Here is a 19,741-nt window from a genome sequence, read left to right as displayed (position 1 = left end):
GTGCCACAAGCAACAGCCACATCTTCTCGCTCCCACTTCTTGACCGAATTACTAGGGAAGCACAGAACAACACCAGTATTAAGAACTGATCAGTGTGAACAGGTTATTAATTGGATAGCAGATAATACTTCCAGTTACCTGGGCACCACCACCTCCGGTCTGTCTTCCACACGGTCAACTCTTAGTAGCCGTGAGTCTCGACTGCATACTCCTCCTCATCCTGATGCTCTTTCCTCCCACCATGACGAGTGTCGTCAGACAGCAATTGATCCCACACTTGGACACTCTGAAGAGCTGTTCACTGGTCCATTTCCATATTTGGGCCCCTCGCCTAATACGCTTGAAGTGGTGGAAGAGGAGATCCCATGTAGCGATGCCCAAATATTTGAACAGCCACGGCCACAGGAAGTTGATGCTGGCAATTTGTCACAAGAGGTGGACGATGACGAGACACAATTGCCAGGAAGTGAGGAGGAGCATCGTGGTGCACAAGTGGAAGAGGAGGAGGTGGTGGATGATCTAGTAACTGACGCAACGTGGCAGGAGGACATGCAGAGTGAGGCCAGCAGCACACAGGGGGAGGGAGGTAAGTACACCAACAGGCAGGAAGAAGCAGTGTGGTGGCCGCACACAGAAGGCGGGCAACCGTTCCCCGTAACACCAACACGAGGGATGTTGCCAGTACAAGCGGTAGGTCTTCCATAGTCTGGAATTTTTTAAAGACTCTGCTGATAACCCCAAAAAGGCCATATGTTCCACGTGCCATGCCAGCATCAGCAGGGGTGACAAAACTACCAGCCTGACCACCACCAGCATGATCAGGCACATGGCAGCAAAGCACCCGACTTGGTGGGGCGAAACCCACGGTCCATGGCCAGTGTCAGCGGGTGTCACCACTGCTTCTTCCACTGTTGTGCGTGCAATAGAACCCCCTGTTGTGTGTGCAAGGCAATCCCCTGTCCATACTGCATCTAAAGATGCCCCCTCCTCTCAGTCTTCACTTGTTATGGCAGTTACTCAAGAAACAGCATCAACGTGCACGTCCACGTCCCACCGCAGCGTTCATTTGTCCATATCCCAGACCTTTGAACGAAAGCGGAAATTCGCAGCTAACGCCCCACAAGCTACAGTCCTAAATTCGCACATTTCACGACTGCTTGCGTTGGAAATGCTGCCTTTTAGGCTGGTGGAGACGGAATCCTTCCGCAATCTTATGGCGGTGGCCGTCCCTCGGTAGTCGGTCCCCAGCCGACACTATTTTGCCCGGTGTGCCATCCCCGCACTACACAAGCACGTGTCCCAAAGCATCTGCCGTGCCCTCAACAACGCAGTTACTGGGAGAGTCCACCTGACAACGAACACGTGGACAAGTGTTTGTGGCCAGGGACGGTACATCTCTCTGACGGCACACTGGGTAAACATAGTGGAAGCCGGGACCCAGTCGGACCTTGGGACGGAACACGTCCTCCCCACACCGAGGATTGCGGGCCCTATGTCAGTCATAGTTGCCCCCACAGTATATAGCTCCTGCGCATCCTCCTCCTCCTCCTCATGTTCAGCCTCCATCTCAGATATCACCACATCAGTTACAAGCTGGAAGCACTGCAGTACTGCCTCCGCCAAGCGGCAACAGGCTGTGCTGAAACTCATAAGCTTAGGTGATAAACCTCACACTGCTTGTGAGTTGTGGACAGCTGTGAAAGAGCAGGCAGATCTGTGGCTGAGACCGCTGAACCTACATCCCGGCATGGTCGTGTGTGACAATGGCCATAAACTGGTGGCGGCTCTGAAGCGAGGTGAGATCACACACGTACCATGCCTGACTCATGTGCTTAACCTCGTGGTTCAGCGGTTTCTTAAATCGTACCCCGAGTTGCCAGATCTGCTCGTGAAAGTACGCCACCTGTCAGCTCATTTTCGCAAGTCGGCTACAGCTTCCGCCTCCCTTGCTGTGTTGCAGCAGCGTTTGCAGCTTCCGGCACACCGACTGGTTTGTGATGTCCCCACACGTTGGAACTCTACCCTCCACATGTTGCAAAGGATTTGTGAGCAGAAGAGAGCAGTTGTGGAGTACCAGATTCAACAAGGCCGTCGATATTCAGGTCAGACTCCACACATAAGACCTCAGGAGTGGACCTGGATGTCTGACATATGTACCATCCTGACAAACTTTGAGGATGCCACCAAGATGGTGAGTGGCGATGACGCCATCATTAGTGTCAGCATCCCACTTGTCTGTCTTTTGCAACGCTCTCTGCAGAGAATTAAAGAGGAGGCATTGCAGCCAGAGTATGATGAGATGGATCAAGATGCCGTAGTGGGCGATTACACACAGCCCAGCCTCATCTCATCCCAACGTGCATTGGGGGACAATGAGGGAGAGGAGAACGAGGAGGAGGAGGAGGAACAGAAGCTGCTATCATGTGCTGTAGACGGTAGTACCTGTACAAGTGTCATACCGTCGGTTCTGCGCGGGTGGCCTGAGGACAGGGGGGAGGAGGAGGAGGAGGAAGAGAGCATGGTCAGTCGTCATCTTGGTGAGGACACGGAAATCTTGCCCGTTACCAGTCTGGCACGCATGGCTGACTTTATGTTACGCTGCCTTAACCGTGACCCTCGCGTTGTCAAAATTTTGGGTGACAGTCATTACTGGTTGGCGACACTTTTAGACCCCCGCTACAAGGAGAACTTTCACTCTCTTATTCCTGAGGTGGAGAGGTCTACAAAAATGGGGCAGTACCAGAGGGCCCTTGCTGCAGAACTCTTAAAAAAATTTCCATCTGAATACGCTAGCGGCAGAGGTCACAGTTCGTTGCCCAACCAAGGCGTACAGGCGAGAGAGATGCAACTCCAATCCAGCAGAGGCAGGGGAACACTGTCAACGTTCTGGGACAGATTTCTGACACCCGCCCAGCTTACAGGCCCTGAGGCACGGGGTACTCTCACAAGGAGTGGAAAGTTTCAAAAGATGGTGAGGGAGTACCTTGCGGACCGTACCAGCGTCCTCCATGATTCCTCTGTGCCTTTTAATTATTGGATATCCAAGCTGGACACTTGGAATGAACTCGCTCTGTATGCCTTGGAGGTCCTGGCCTGCCCTGCCGCTAGCATGTTATCGGAGCGTGTTTTTAGTGCCGCTGGGGGAATTATAACTAATAAGCGCACTCGCCTGTCAACTGACAATGCTGACAAGCTGACCCTTATCAAAATGAACAAGAGCTGGATTGGGCCAGACTTCTCATCACCACCAAATGACAGCAGAGTAACATAAAGTCAAATCCACTGTGTTATTTCGGGAGGTGTATTCCCATGCACCGCTTCACACCCACACATGGGTATACGCTTCCTCATTTTGGCTGTTTTATGTTCTTCTCCTTATCCTCAGCCTACACCACCACTATACCACCAGGGTGCCAGCATTGCAAGTTCCTCCGTCCTTATTTTTGTCAGCTTTTGCTTGGAAGGCATAAGCAAAGACTGTGGGAGACCCACTCCCCAATAATGGGACTTATGTTTGTAATATGCTGTACTGCATGGCACTTGTAAGGGGCATTGCAAGTTGCTCCGTCCTAATTTTTGGAAGCTTTTGCTTGGATGGCATAAGCAAATCCTATGGGAGACCAACTCCCCAATAATGGGACTTATGTTTGTAATATGCTGTACTGCATGGTTCTTGTAAGGGGCAATGCAAGTTGCTCCGTCCTAATTTTTGGAAGCTTTTGCTTGGAAGGCATAAGCAAATACTATGGGAGACCCACTCCCCAATAATGGGACTTATGTTTGTAATATGCTGTACTGCATGGCTCTTGTAAGGGGCATTGCAAGTTGCTCCGTCCTAATTTTTGGAAGCTTTTGCTTGGAAGGCATAAGCCAATCCTATGGGAGACCCCCCCCCCCCAATAATGGGACTTATGTTTGTAATATGCTGTACTGCATGGCTCTTGTAAGGGGCATTGCAAGTTGCTCCATCCTAATTTTTGGAAGCTTTTGCTTGGAAGGCATAAGCAAATCCTATGGGAGACCCACTCCCCAATAATGGGACTTATGTTTGTAATATGCTGTACTGCATGGTTCTTGTAAGGGGCATTGCAAGTTGCTCCATCCTAAATTTTGGAAGCTTTTGCTTGAAAGGCATAAGCAAATACTATGGGAGACCCACTCCCCAATAATGGACTTATGTTTGTAATATGCTGTACGGCATGGCTCTTGTAAGGGGCATTGCAAGTTGCTCCGTCCTAATTTTTGGAAGCTTTTGCTTGGAAGGCATAAGCAAATCCTATGGGAGACCCACTCCCCAAAAATGGAACTTATGTTTGTAATATGCTGTACTGCATGGTTCTTGTAAGGGGCACTGCAAGTTGCTCCGTCCTAATTTTTGGAAGCTTTTGCTTGGAAGGCATAAGCAAATACTATGGGAGACCCACTCCCCAATAATGGGACTTATGTTTGTAATATGCTGTACTGCATGGCTCTTGTAAAGGGCATTGCAAGTGGCTCCGTCCTAATTTTTGGAAGCTTTTGCTTGGAAGGCATAAGCAAATCCTATGGGAGAACCACTCCCCAATAATGGGACTTATGTTTGTAATATGCTGTACTGCACGGCTCTTGTAAGGGGCATTGCAAGTTGCTCCGTCCTAATTTTTGGAAGCTTTTGCTTGAAAGGCATAAGCAAATCCTATGGGAGACCCACTCCCCAATAATGGGACTTATGTTTGTAATATGCTGTACTGCATGGTTCTTGTATGGGGTATTGCAAGTTGCTCCGTCGTAATTTTTGGAAGCTTTTGCTTGGAAGGCAAAAGTAAATACTATGGGAGACTAACTCCCCAATAATGGCACTTATGTTTGTAATATGCTGTACTGCATGGCTCTTGTAAGGGGCATTGCAAGTTGCTCCGTCCTAATTTTTGGAAGCTTTTGCTTGGAAGGCATAAGCAAATACTATGGGAGACCCACTCCCCAATAATGGGACTTATGTTTGTAATATGCTGTACTGCATGGCTCTTGTAAGGGGCATTGCAAGTTGCTCCGTCCTAATTTTTGGAAGCTTTTGCTTGGAAGGCATAAGCAAATCCTATGGGAGACCCACTCCCCAATAATGGGACTTATGTTTGTAATATGCTGTACTGCATGGTTCTTGTAAGGGGCATTGCAAGTTGCTCCGTCCTAATTTTTGGAAGCTTTTGCTTGGAAGGCATAAGCAAATCCTATGGGAGACCCACTCCCCAATAATGGGACTTATGTTTGTAATATGCTGTACTGCATGGTTCTTGTAAGGGGCATTGCAAGTTGCTCCGTCCTAATTTTTGGAAGCTTTTGCTTGGAAGGCATAAGCAAATACTATGAGAGACCCACTCCCCAATAATGGGACTTATGTTTGTAATATGCTGTACTGCATGGCTCTTGTAAGGGGCATTGCAAGTTGCTCCGTCCTAATTTTTGGAAGCTTTTGCTTGGAAGGCAAAAGCAAATACTATGGGAGACCCAGTCCCCAATAATGGGACTTATGTTTGTAATATGCTGTACTGCATGGCTCTTGTAAGGGGCATTGCAAGTTGCTCCGTCCTAATTTTTGGAAGCTTTTGCTTGGAAGGCATAAGCAAATCCTATGGGAGACCCACTCCCCAATAATGGGACTTATGTTTGTAATATGCTGTACTGCATGGTTCTTGTAAGGGGCATTGCAAGTTGCTCCATCCTAAATTTTGGAAGCTTTTGCTTGGAAGGCATAAGCAAATACTCTGGGAGACCCACTCCCCAATAATGGACTTATGTTTGTAATATGCTGTACGGCATGGCTCTTGTAAGGGGCATTGCAAGTTGCTCCGTCCTAATTTTTGGAAGCTTTTGCTTGGAAGGCATAAGCAAATCCTATGGGAGACCCACTCCCCAAAAATGGAACTTATGTTTGTAATATGCTGTACTGCATGGTTCTTGTAAGGGGCACTGCAAGTTGCTCCGTCCTAATTTTTGGAAGCTTTTGCTTGGAAGGCATAAGCAAATACTATGGGAGACCCACTCCCCAATAATGGGACTTATGTTTGTAATATGCTGTACTGCATGGCTCTTGTAAAGGGCATTGCAAGTGGCTCCGTCCTAATTTTTGGAAGCTTTTGCTTGGAAGGCATAAGCAAATCCTATGGGAGAACCACTCCCCAATAATGGGACTTATGTTTGTAATATGCTGTACTGCACGGCTCTTGTAAGGGGCATTGCAAGTTGCTCCGTCCTAATTTTTGGAAGCTTTTGCTTGAAAGGCATAAGCAAATCCTATGGGAGACCCACTCCCCAATAATGGGACTTATGTTTGTAATATGCTGTACTGCATGGTTCTTGTATGGGGTATTGCAAGTTGCTCCGTCGTAATTTTTGGAAGCTTTTGATTGGAAGGCAAAAGTAAATACTATGGGAGACTCACTCCCCAATAATGGGACTTATGTTTGTAATATGCTGTACTGCATGGCTCTTGTAAGGGGCATTGCAAGTTGCTCCGTCCTAATTTTTGGAAGCTTTTGCTTGGAAGGCATAAGCAAATACTATGGGAGACCCACTCCCCAATAATGGGACTTATGTTTGTAATATGCTGTACTGCATGGCTCTTGTAAGGGGCATTGCAAGTTGCTCCGTCCTAATTTTTGGAAGCTTTTGCTTGGAAGGCATAAGCAAATCCTATGGGAGACCCACTCCCCAATAATGGGACTTATGTTTGTAATATGCTGTACTGCATGGTTCTTGTAAGGGGCATTGCAAGTTGCTCCGTCCTAATTTTTGGAAGCTTTTGCTTGGAAGGCATAAGCAAATCCTATGGGAGACCCACTCCCCAATAATGGGACTTATGTTTGTAATATGCTGTACTGCATGGTTCTTGTAAGGGGCATTGCAAGTTGCTCCGTCCTAATTTTTGGAAGCTTTTGCTTGGAAGGCATAAGCAAATACTATGAGAGACCCACTCCCCAATAATGGGACTTATGTTTGTAATATGCTGTACTGCATGGCTCTTGTAAGGGGCATTGCAAGTTGCTCCGTCCTAATTTTTGGAAGCTTTTGCTTGGAAGGCAAAAGCAAATACTATGGGAGACCCACTCCCCAATAATGGGACTTATGTTTGTAATATGCTGTACTGCATGGCTCTTGTAAGGGGCATTGCAAGTTGCTCCGTCCTAATTTTTGGAAGCTTTTGCTTGGAAGGCATAAGCAAATCCTATGGGAGACCCACTCCCCAATAATGGGACTTATGTTTGTAATATGCTGTACTGCATGGCTCTTGTAAGGGGCATTGCAGTTCCTCATAATTTTTGGAAAGCTATCCATTCACTGCTTAGGCCAACAGTGCACAGGAGACCCAGTTGCTATAAATGGAAAAAAAGGTTTAGTTAAGGCCCTCTGACCTCCATGTCATTTCCAAGGGGCATTGGAGTGCCTCGAAATTTTTGGTAGGCATTGCACTCACTGTATGCCCTATAACTGTGTAGCCGAACCACTCCTTTTGTTACAGAAACATATCCTACAAGACATATCTGGTTGACTGGCCAGATATTGATGTGAATGGTCCCTGTTCCTCCTGCTCTTTCTCCTTTGCCACTACCTCATCCATCATTTATCACCTGAAGCTTTGTTTTAACGGGAGTCATAGAACTTGGATAGTAGCAGGAAAACATCCAGCAATCCTCGGAGGAGGTAGGATATGCGCCAAAACGCTGACCACATCAGGCCTAGCCGCTACTACATACATGCGCTTGCATTCCAACAAAGCAAAGCAGATGCTAACTTCTATCATCCTCATCATGCTCCTCACCTTGGCACTCTCAACTCCCCTGATGGAGAAGCCAGGGCCCACCAGAGGAGTCTGGTTGTCTGGTGGGCTCGGCCAATGCTGCCCTAAAGCAGGCCAGGCTAAGAAAAGTGTGGGAAAGGTTACCAGGACAAATAGGGGTGGCTGGGGACCGAGTATGGACACCCGGCCACCCCCTGGAGGCTGGGGAGCAAGCGGGGACATCCAGCACCGGGCGGCTGGGGACTGAGTATGGATACCAGGCCGCCGACGCAGCCATGGCGTGGTGGCCAGATTCCACCTCCACATGCCTAAAAGGCCCAATTTAAAGTGCAAGCAAGCAAGCAGTATGGTTTTGCAGCCTGGGGGAGGGTGGGTGGCAGGCTGAATACTTGCGCTTGCATTGCAAGGAATGGGGGAGGTACAATTGAACACTGCCCTGGGACAAGGACTTGAATGGGGATAGTTGCAAGTCTGCAACGACAGGTGCAGGGTGGGAAGCATCTTCGCATGAACCATGAACAGGGGTTTGGCATGCACACACTACAGCGGAATAGGCTCTCCTTCCCACTAAATGCACTGGGGAGGGCATAGGTAATGTTTTGGTATACGCGCTTAATCTTATGTATAAGGCACACCAGGACAAATAGGGGCGGCTGGGGACTGAGTATGGATACCTCGCTGCCGAAGCAGCCATGAGGTAGTGGCCAGCTTCGGCCTCCTCCAAACTAAAAGGCCCCATTTCAAGTGCAAGCTAGCAGTATGGCATTGCAGTCTGGGGGTGGGTGGGTGGCAGGCTGCACACTTACACTTGCATTAACAGAAAACAAAGCAGATGCTAACTTCTGTCATCATCATCATGCTCCTCACCTTGGCACTCTCAACTCCCCTCATGGAGAAGCCAGGGCCCACCGGAGGAGTCTGGTTCTCTGGTGGGCTCGTCCAATGCTGCCCTAAAGCAGGCCGGGCTAAGAAAAGTGTGTGGGGGGATGTTCCAAGGAGAAATAGGAGCGGCTGGGGATAGTTTATGGACACCCGGCTGCCCCCAGGCGGCTGGGAACCGTGTGTGGACACCCGGCCGCGGGGCGGCTGGGGACCGAGCATGGACACCTGGCCGCCGGGCGGCTGGGGACTGAGTATGGATTCCAGGCCGCCAACGCAGCCATGACGTGGTGGCCAGATTCCGCCTCCACATGCCTAAAAGGCCCAATTTCAAGTGCAAGCAAGCAGTATAGTATTGCAGCCTGGTGGTGCGTGGGTGGCAGGCTGCATACTTGCGCTTGTATTGCAAGGAATGGGGGAGGTACAATTGAACACTGCCCTGGGACTAGAACTTCCACGGGGATAGTTGCAAGTCTGCATCTTCTGATGCGGCAAGGATCACTTATGATGGGCACACTTTTAGACAGTGACCCGAGTGTCAGAGATGCTTCCAGGGGTCTTCCCAATGCTGTTCCCATGTCTTTTCAGCACTTTATGCATGTGTGACACAGCACATGGCCAGATAAGTGTAACGGGTCTGGGAGGTGGAACCTCTGAGCTACTATACAAAGGGGCAGTCCTTGTAAGGAAGCGGGTGGCTCCCAGGGAAGGCGGGCAGGTAGACACGGCAAGTGACAGGAACAGTCTCTGGGTAGAAGGGCAGGTGGTCACGGCAAGTGACGGGGAAAGTCTCTTGACAGGCGGGTGGTCACGGCAAGTGACAGCAGGGTAAGAGTCTCTAGACAGGCAGGTGGTCACGGCAAGTGACGGCAAAGCCTCCAGGTAGGCTAGCAGGCGGGTAGCAGGTGAGCGCTCCCAGGTGAGCGGGTAAGAGTCTCTCGGCTGGCTGGCAGGTGGTCACGGCAAGTGACGGCAGAGCCTCCAGGTAGGCTAGATGGCGGGTAGCAGGTGAGCGCTCCCAGGTGAGCGGGTAAGAGTCTCTCGGCTGGCTGGCAGGTGGTCTCAGGCAGGTATCAGGCAGGTATCAGGCAGAAAAGAAGCAAGACAAAAATATATCTCATACCCTACCATAATTATATATAAATGTAAAGCAAAGTTGCATAATAAATATAGGGTACTTAGTGAACTATTTTTGATCAAAAAAAGTATACAAGCCGTCCCACCAGCGGCAAGGTGACCCTAAATTGGGACGGTACCTATACTGCCTATATTAAAAACCTTACTGTATATCAAAGTTGAAATAATGCATATAAAAGGGTAGACAAATAGGACCGGGTCCCAACTCCAGACCACCTAGGCCCGTGGTAAGCTACATATATACCAATCAGCTCAACAAAGGGCATGCCACACCCTTAAATTGCACAGAATGCAAACAAGTCAAAAAACCAGACAATGTGAACTGAGGTCTAAGATGGCAGACATACAAGAAACAGAGGCATGTTCACACTAGCAAAAAAGAAGCAAGACAAAAATATATCTCATACCCTACCATAATTATATATAAATGTAAAGCAAAGTTGCATAATAAATATAGGGTACTTAGTGAACTATTTTTGATCAAAAAAAGTATACAAGCCGTCCCACCAGCGGCAAGGTGACCCTAAATTGGGACGGTACCTATGCTGCCTATATTAAAAACCTTACTGTATATCAAAGTTGAAATAATGCATATAAAAGGGTAGACAAATAGGACCGGGTCCCAACTCCAGACCACCTAGGCCCGTGGTAAGCTACATATATACCAATCAGCTCAACAAAGGGCATGCCACACCCTTAAATTGCACAGAATGCAAACAAGTCAAAAAACCAGACAATGTGAACTGAGGTCTAAGATGGCAGACATACAAGAAACAGAGGCATGTTCACACTAGCAAAAAAGAAGCAAGACAAAAATATATCTCATACCCTACCATAATTATATATAAATGTAAAGCAAAGTTGCATAATAAATATAGGGTACTTAGTGAACTATTTTTGATCAAAAAAAGTATACAAGCCGTCCCACCAGCGGCAAGGTGACCCTAAATTGGGACGGTACCTATACTGCCTATATTAAAAACCTTACTGTATATCAAAGTTGAAATAATGCATATAAAAGGGTAGACAAATAGGACCGGGTCCCAACTCCAGACCACCTAGGCCCGTGGTAAGCTACATATATACCAATCAGCTCAACAAAGGGCATGCCACACCCTTAAATTGCACAGAATGCAAACAAGTCAAAAAACCAGACAATGTGAACTGAGGTCTAAGATGGCAGACATACAAGAAACAGAGGCATGTTCACACTAGCAAAAAAGAAGCAAGACAAAAATATATCTCATACCCTACCATAATTATATATAAATGTAAAGCAAAGTTGCATAATAAATATAGGGTACTTAGTGAACTATTTTTGATCAAAAAAAGTATACAAGCCGTCCCACCAGCGGCAAGGTGACCCTAAATTGGGATGGTACCTATACTGCCTATATTAAAAACCTTACTGTATATCAAAGTTGAAATAATGCATATAAAAGGGTAGACAAATAGGACCGGGTCCCAACTCCAGACCACCTAGGCCCGTGGTAAGCTACATATATACCAATCAGCTCAACAAAGGGCATGCCACACCCTTAAATTGCACAGAATGCAAACAAGTCAAAAAACCAGACAATGTGAACTGAGGTCTAAGATGGCAGACATACAAGAAACAGAGGCATGTTCACACTAGCAAAAAAGAAGCAAGACAAAAATATATCTCATACCCTACCATAATTATATATAAATGTAAAGCAAAGTTGCATAATAAATATAGGGTACTTAGTGAACTATTTTTGATCAAAAAAAGTATACAAGCCGTCCCACCAGCGGCAAGGTGACCCTAAATTGGGACGGTACCTATACTGCCTATATTAAAAACCTTACTGTATATCAAAGTTGGAGTTGGGACCCGGTCCTATTTGTCTACCCTTTTATATGCATTATTTCAACTTTGATATACAGTAAGGTTTTTAATATAGGCAGTATAGGTACCGTCCCAATTTAGGGTCACCTTGCCGCTGGTGGGACGGCGTGTATACTTTTTTTGATCAAAAATAGTTCACTAAGTACCCTATATTTATTATGCAACTTTGCTTTACATTTATATATAATTATGGTAGGGTATGAGATATATTTTTGTCTTGCTTCTTTTTTGCTAGTGTGAACATGCCTCTGTTTCTTGTATGTCTGCCATCTTAGACCTCAGTTCACATTGTCTGGTTTTTTGACTTGTTTGCATTCTGTGCAATTTAAGGGTGTGGCATGCCCTTTGTTGAGCTGATTGGTATATATGTAGCTTACCACGGGCCTAGGTGGTCTGGAGTTGGGACCCGGTCCTATTTGTCTACCCTTTTATATGCATTATTTCAACTTTGATATACAGTAAGGTTTTTAATATAGGCAGTATAGGTACCGTCCCAATTTAGGGTCACCTTGCCGCTGGTGGGACGGCTTGTATACTTTTTTTGATCAAAAATAGTTCACTAAGTACCCTATATTTATTATGCAACTTTGCTTTACATTTATATATAATTATGGTAGGGTATGAGATATATTTTTGTCTTGCTTCTTTTTTGCTAGTGTGAACATGCCTCTGTTTCTTGTATGTCTGCCATCTTAGACCTCAGTTCACATTGTCTGGTTTTTTGACTTGTTTGCATTCTGTGCAATTTAAGGGTGTGGCATGCCCTTTGTTGAGCTGATTGGTATATATGTAGCTTACCACGGGCCTAGGTGGTCTGGAGTTGGGACCCGGTCCTATTTGTCTACCCTTTTATATGCATTATTTCAACTTTGATATACAGTAAGGTTTTTAATATAGGCAGTATAGGTACCGTCCCAATTTAGGGTCACCTTGCCGCTGGTGGGACGGCTTGTATACTTTTTTTGATCAAAAATAGTTCACTAAGTACCCTATATTTATTATGCAACTTTGCTTTACATTTATATATAATTATGGTAGGGTATGAGATATATTTTTGTCTTGCTTCTTTTTTGCTAGTGTGAACATGCCTCTGTTTCTTGTATGTCTGCCATCTTAGACCTCAGTTCACATTGTCTGGTTTTTTGACTTGTTTGCATTCTGTGCAATTTAAGGGTGTGGCATGCCCTTTGTTGAGCTGATTGGTATATATGTAGCTTACCACGGGCCTAGGTGGTCTGGAGTTGGGACCCGGTCCTATTTGTCTACCCTTTTATATGCATTATTTCAACTTTGATATACAGTAAGGTTTTTAATATAGGCAGTATAGGTACCGTCCCAATTTAGGGTCACCTTGCCGCTGGTGGGACGGCTTGTATACTTTTTTTGATCAAAAATAGTTCACTAAGTACCCTATATTTATTATGCAACTTTGCTTTACATTTATATATAATTATGGTAGGGTATGAGATATATTTTTGTCTTGCTTCTTTTTTGCTAGTGTGAACATGCCTCTGTTTCTTGTATGTCTGCCATCTTAGACCTCAGTTCACATTGTCTGGTTTTTTGACTTGTTTGCATTCTGTGCAATTTAAGGGTGTGGCATGCCCTTTGTTGAGCTGATTGGTATATATGTAGCTTACCACGGGCCTAGGTGGTCTGGAGTTGGGACCCGGTCCTATTTGTCTACCCTTTTATATGCATTATTTCAACTTTGATATACAGTAAGGTTTTTAATATAGGCAGTATAGGTACCGTCCCAATTTAGGGTCACCTTGCCGCTGGTGGGACGGCTTGTATACTTTTTTTGATCAAAAATAGTTCACTAAGTACCCTATATTTATTATGCAACTTTGCTTTACATTTATATATAATTATGGTAGGGTATGAGATATATTTTTGTCTTGCTTCTTTTTTGCTAGTGTGAACATGCCTCTGTTTCTTGTATGTCTGCCATCTTAGACCTCAGTTCACATTGTCTGGTTTTTTGACTTGTTTGCATTCTGTGCAATTTAAGGGTGTGGCATGCCCTTTGTTGAGCTGATTGGTATATATGTAGCTTACCACGGGCCTAGGTGGTCTGGAGTTGGGACCCGGTCCTATTTGTCTACCCTTTTATATGCATTATTTCAACTTTGATATACAGTAAGGTTTTTAATATAGGCAGTATAGGTACCGTCCCAATTTAGGGTCACCTTCCCGCTGGTGGGACGGCTTGTATACTTTTTTTGATCAAAAATAGTTCACTAAGTACCCTATATTTATTATGCAACTTTGCTTTACATTTATATATAATTATGGTAGGGTATGAGATATATTTTTGTCTTGCTTCTTTTTTGCAGGTATCAGGCAGGTGCTTCCTGATCCGCAGGCGGACTGGTCCATAGACAGACTGGCGGATGCTGGTAGACAGACTGTCGGACCGCAGGGAATGCAAGCAGGTAGACAGAGCTGGAAAACAGACTGGCAATGGGACCTGAGGGCTGAAGCAGAGGTGAAAGGATTTGCAACAACTTTGCTCAGGCACCTCCATTTTGGGGGAGGTGCCTTATATATGGGAGCTCCACCGGCAATTGGCCGAGGACTCCTTAGGACAGCGCGCGCGGCCCCTTTAAGAGAGAGGGAGCGCGCGCGCGCCCTAAGCACAGTGCCCGGGAAGCAGCAAGCGCTGCCAGCAGCGCGGGAAGAGGACGCCGAGGACGGAGCAGGGAGGTGAGGGGAACGGCGTCTCTGCCTAGCAGGAGGCAGGGACACCGACGCTACAATAAGGTTGTAAAATGTTAAAATGACATTTCCCGGTGAATGCATTTGTCACAGTTGAAAGCAATGCAAAAGTGCAAAAACGCATAAAAAATGCTACTTGTGAACATAGCCCAAGGTGTGAAGGAGTATTTTTGTTTTTGGTTATTTATTTTACCTTATACACAAGTCTTTACCCTGGAAAAGAAATTCCTTAACATATTTCACAGGAAAAAAGTTTCAGCTTCGTTTTTGTACGTTTTATTGTGAGCCCGTAAAAGTGGCTTAATACCTCTGACCACGTTGTTGACAGAAGTGACCTGGGGGTCAGAAATGCTTCCTGGGGCGATCCCCATGCTGTCCCCATGTCATTTGAGCACTGTCACTATCGTTTTGGGAACTTGTTAGGCTTTTAAAAGACTGCCGGGGGGTGCCACCGCAAAAATGCTCGGCTCTCCCATAGACTAACATTGGGCTCGTTGCTCGGGTCGAGCACCCGAGTATCACAGCGAGCTCGGCCCGAGCTTCGAGCACCCGAGCATTTTAGTGCTCGATCAACACTAGTCTTGAAGTATGCGGAGTTGGCTCTGCAACAATTCAGAACCCTCCCCCTCTATGAAAGCGTCTATCAGGATTTTGTCAGAGTTCACACTTTCACGGGACTCAACCTGTAGCACAACAGAGAAATTCTCTTGGAGGTATAGAGCATAGTCCCACAGGGTCTCACCAGGCTGCTGTGAAAAATCTCATCTTGACCTCAGAGATGGTTGTAACATCAAAGTCATCCTTCAGTTTCGCAAGGATTTGCTCAGGCATTCTTTTCTCTGATGGGGGCCACGATCGGACTTCGCTGGCAGCAGCACCCTCAAGCTGACCCAGCAGGATTTGCACTTGTTGTTCTGGAAAAAGGGGGTAAAACAGAAAGAGTGCCAGCAATATTTTATGGAAGTCTCTGAAGGTGCGTGGCTGCCCCTTGTTGCGTGGCAACAAGGTTCCCCCTGAATAAAACGGGACAGAGATGGGCATGTTGCACACTATGGGCACAGAAAGACTGCTGGCTCCAGCTTGGCTGTTGTCGATCGGGTCACTCATGATGTAAATGCAGTGGTGACTGCTCACAATTAGACACAGTCTTTTATATAGGCACACAGATGAATCCTGTTCGTGATGCCAGGAATTGCGGGGAGCCACAAGGGAAGCGCGAGATGTTACAAAGGGGCTAACTGGGACATCTAGCTCCACTGGAAGCAGATTTTAATGTCACGGTAGCTGAAGCCAGACACATGTGTGAACTTGTAAGGGTATGTGCCCACGATCAGGAATAGCGGCGTTTTGGACACAGCTCACCTGCGCTGCGTCCAAAATGCTGTCTTCTAAATTACAAGCAAAGTGGATGGGATTTATAGAAATCCCTGCTCACTCTGCATCTATTTAACACTTCGTAAACTCACCAGCGGTGCGAGTTTACGAGCTGCAGCCATTCATTAGATGCGGTAAATCCGCATATTTCAATGAACACATGCTGTGTGATTAGAAAGCAGCGTTTTGGACAAAGCGAAATTACACTGCATCAAAAACGGGGCTGTTTCCTGATCGTAGGCACATAGCCTTAACATAACACTTTACTGAAGGGTAAAAAAGGGTACAGTCTCTCTCACTTAACCCCTTCACAACCCAAGGTGGTTTGCACGTTAATGACCAGGCCAATTTTTACAATTCTGACCACTGTCCCTTTATGAGGTTATTACTCTGGAATGCTTCAACGGATCCCCCTGATTCTGAGATTGTTTTTTCGTGACAGGACTGTGGTAAAATTTCTTCGATATCACTTGCGTTTATTTGTGAAAAAAATGGAAATTTGGTGAAAATTTTGAAAATTTTGCAATTTTCAAAATTTTAATTTTTATGCCCTTAAATCAGAGAGATATGTCACACAAAATAGTTAATAAATAACATTTCCCACATGTCTACTTTACATCAGCACAATTTTGTAACCAAAATTTTTTTTTTATTAGGTAGCTATAAGGGTTAAAAGTTGACCAGCGATTTCTCATTTTTCCAACAAAATATACAAAACCATTTTTTCAGGGACCACATCACATTTGAAGTCACTTGGAGAGGTCTTTATGACAGAAAATACCCAAAAGTGACACAATTCTAAAAACTTCACCCCTCAAGGTGCTCAAAACCACATTCGAGAAGTTTATTAACCCTTCAGGTGCTTCACAGGAATTTTTGGAATGAAGAAGAAAAAAATGAACATTTAACTTTTTTCACAAAAATGTTACTTTAGACCCAATATTTTTTATTTTTGCAGGGGTAACAGGAAAAAATAGACCCCAAAATTTGTTGTGCAATTTCCCCTGGGCACGCAGATACTCCATATGTGGGGGAAAACCACTGCTTGGGCGCACGGCAGAGTTCGGAAGGGAAGGAGCGCCATTTGACTTTTTGATTGTAAAATTTGCTTGAATAATTAGTGGACGCCATGTTGCGTTTGGAGAGCCCCTGATGTGCCTAAACAGTGAAAACCACCCACAAGTGACACAATTTTGGAAATTAGACCCCTCAGGGAACTTATCTAGATGTGTGGTGAGCACCTTGAACCCCCAGTTGCTTCACAGAAGTTTATAACATGGAGCCGTGAAAATAAAAAAATCAAACTTTTTCCACAAAAATGATGTTTTAGCCCCAATTTTTTTATTTTCACAAGGGTAAGAGGAGAAAATGGACCCCAAAAACTTTTGTGCAATTTCTCCTGAGTACGCCAATACCCCATATGTGGGGAAAATACAGTGTTTGGGTGCACAGCAGAGTTCAGAAGGGAAGGAGCACTGTGTGACTTTTTGAAAGCAAAATTGTCTGGAATTGAGAGCGGATGCCATGTCGCATTTGGAGAGCCCCTGATGTGCCTAAATAGTGGAAATCCCCCACAAGTGACCTCATTTTGAAAACTACACCCCTCAAGGATTTTATCAAGGGGTATAGTGAACATTTTGAACCCAGAGGTACGACACAGAATTTGATAACATTAGGTCATCATATTGAATAAGTTGTCGTTAGTCTTGAGTGCAAGTGCTCACTATTTGAGTTTGCATTGGGTACTCAGGTATGCACCATGTATCACGGGTGCTCGAGTGACATGTTCGAGTCCCCGCCCGCATGTTTCACGGTTATTACACACCCCAAAAAAACATGCGGCGATCGCTCGTGCACGGCAAGCAATCGCCGCAAGGTTTTTTTGGCCGCAAAGCATATGGGGCGGATACTCGAGCACCCGCGATACTCAATGCATACCCGAGCATTCGATGCAAACTCAAGTAGCGAGCACTTGTTGTCATATCGTCATCTTTTTTTTTTTTTACATTTGAGAAAAATCCCAACCCTAACCCTAGCCCAACCCTAGCCCAACCCTAACCCTAGCACAACCCTAACCCCAACCCTAACTCTAACCCTAGCACAACCTTAACCCTAACCCAAGAGTTTATTTTTTACGCCGTTCCTTGTGTGGTATAAGTGATTAGACGACTTTATTCTTCGGGTTGGTGCGATTACAGCGATACCAGAATCATATTGGGTTTTTATGATTGACAGCTGTCACGCACTAAAAGACGCATTTTTTTGTAAAATCTAGTTTTTGCATCGCCATATGTTCAGAGCTATAATTTTTCCATATTTTGTCTGACAGAATCATGTGACAGCTTGTTTTTTGCGGGATGAGTTAACGTTTTTATTAGTACAATTTTCAGGCACGTGATATTTTTTGATCACTTTCTATTCTGATTTTTGGGAGGCAGAATAAACAAAAACCAACAATTCAGGATTTTTTTATTTATTTTTTTATTCTGTTCCGCGTGTGGTAAAATTGATGAGGCAGCTTTATTCTTCGGGTCAGTATGTTTACAGCGGCACTACATTTATATCGTTTTTCTATGTTTTGGCGCTTTTGCATAATAAAAGCAATTTTATAGAGAAAATAATTTTTTTGCATCGCTTTATTCTGAGAGCTATAACTTTTTTATTTTTCGGCTGATGGAGCTGTATGGTGGCTTGTTTTTTGCGGGACAAGATGACGTTTTCAGCGGTACCATTTTTATTTATATTCGTATTTTTGATTGTGTGTTATTCCATTTTTCATTTGGCGGTATGATAAAGCATTGTTTTTTGCTTCGTTTTTTTTTTTTTTACCGTGTTCACTGAAGGGGTTAACTAGTGGGATAATTTTATAAGTCAAGTCGTTCCGGACGCGGCGATATCAAATATGTGTACTTTTATTGTTTTTTTTTTTCATAATAATATTTATTGATGGGTACATTATATTTTTATTTTTGCTTGATTATTGCAATGCTGTGATTGACTTTGATCACAGCATTGCGGGGGTTAATGTGCCGGGGCCCCTCCCTGCACATAGTACCGGGTATCAGCTGGGACAATCAGCTGACACCCGGCGGAGATCGCGCCCGCACAGTCTGTGTGCGGGCGTGATCGCAATGACGTATTAATACGTATCAGGCTCTTAAAGCCCAGGGTGCAGATACGTATTAATACGTCTTGGGCTTTAAAGGGGTTAAACGCAAAGTGGCGGTAATTCACAGTATAAAATACACTGCAAACTGACAGGACTAGACTAAGCTAGTTTGTAGCAGCTCATAGGAAGGTTGTTAGAACTGAGTGGGGAGGCTCCTCCCAGCCGTTTCTATGGCAGTTTGTTGTGAGGAAATTAATCACCTAAGTTTCATACGCATGCATTGACCAGTAGATGGCAGCAAAGCACAATTTACAATTCACATTTATGAATCCTCAGTTTATAAACATTACAACACTCAATTATTACCTTTCCTAACTCACAGGGCCCAAAATACTTCTGGCACACTGGAACAAATCCACTGCCATATAACAACTGTTTCACTCAGCAGCAATAGACCGAGTACTGGGATACCACAGGAGCATGACCCAATCCAAAACGATTAATGAATGCAGGCAGTTTCTGAGCTTCTTTTGACATAGGGATCTGCCCGTGTCCCCGACTCAAAACCATTATAGTTGGCTAACTGAACCAGAAGTTCATATATGCCAGGCATCGGGTATGCTTCAGAGACAGTGATGGCATTTAGTCTCACATACAGTTGTGCTCAAAAGTTTACATACCCCGGCAGAATTTTTCCTTTCTTGGCCTTGTTTCAGAGAAGATGAATGATAACAAAAAACTTTTTCTCCACTCATGGTTATTGGTTGGGTGAAGCCATTTATTGTCAAACTACTGTGTTTTCTCTTTTTAAATCTTAATGACAACCAAAAACATCAAAATGACCCTGATCAAAAGTTCACAAACCCTGGTAATTTTG

This window comes from Phyllobates terribilis, unplaced genomic scaffold (genome assembly GCF_046119375.1).
Source record: "Phyllobates terribilis strain yellow unplaced genomic scaffold, ASM4611937v1 Scaffold_5__5_contigs__length_657084704, whole genome shotgun sequence".
Classification (NCBI taxonomy): domain Eukaryota; kingdom Metazoa; phylum Chordata; class Amphibia; order Anura; family Dendrobatidae; genus Phyllobates; species Phyllobates terribilis.
Note: the sequence above shows the minus strand (reverse complement) of the source record.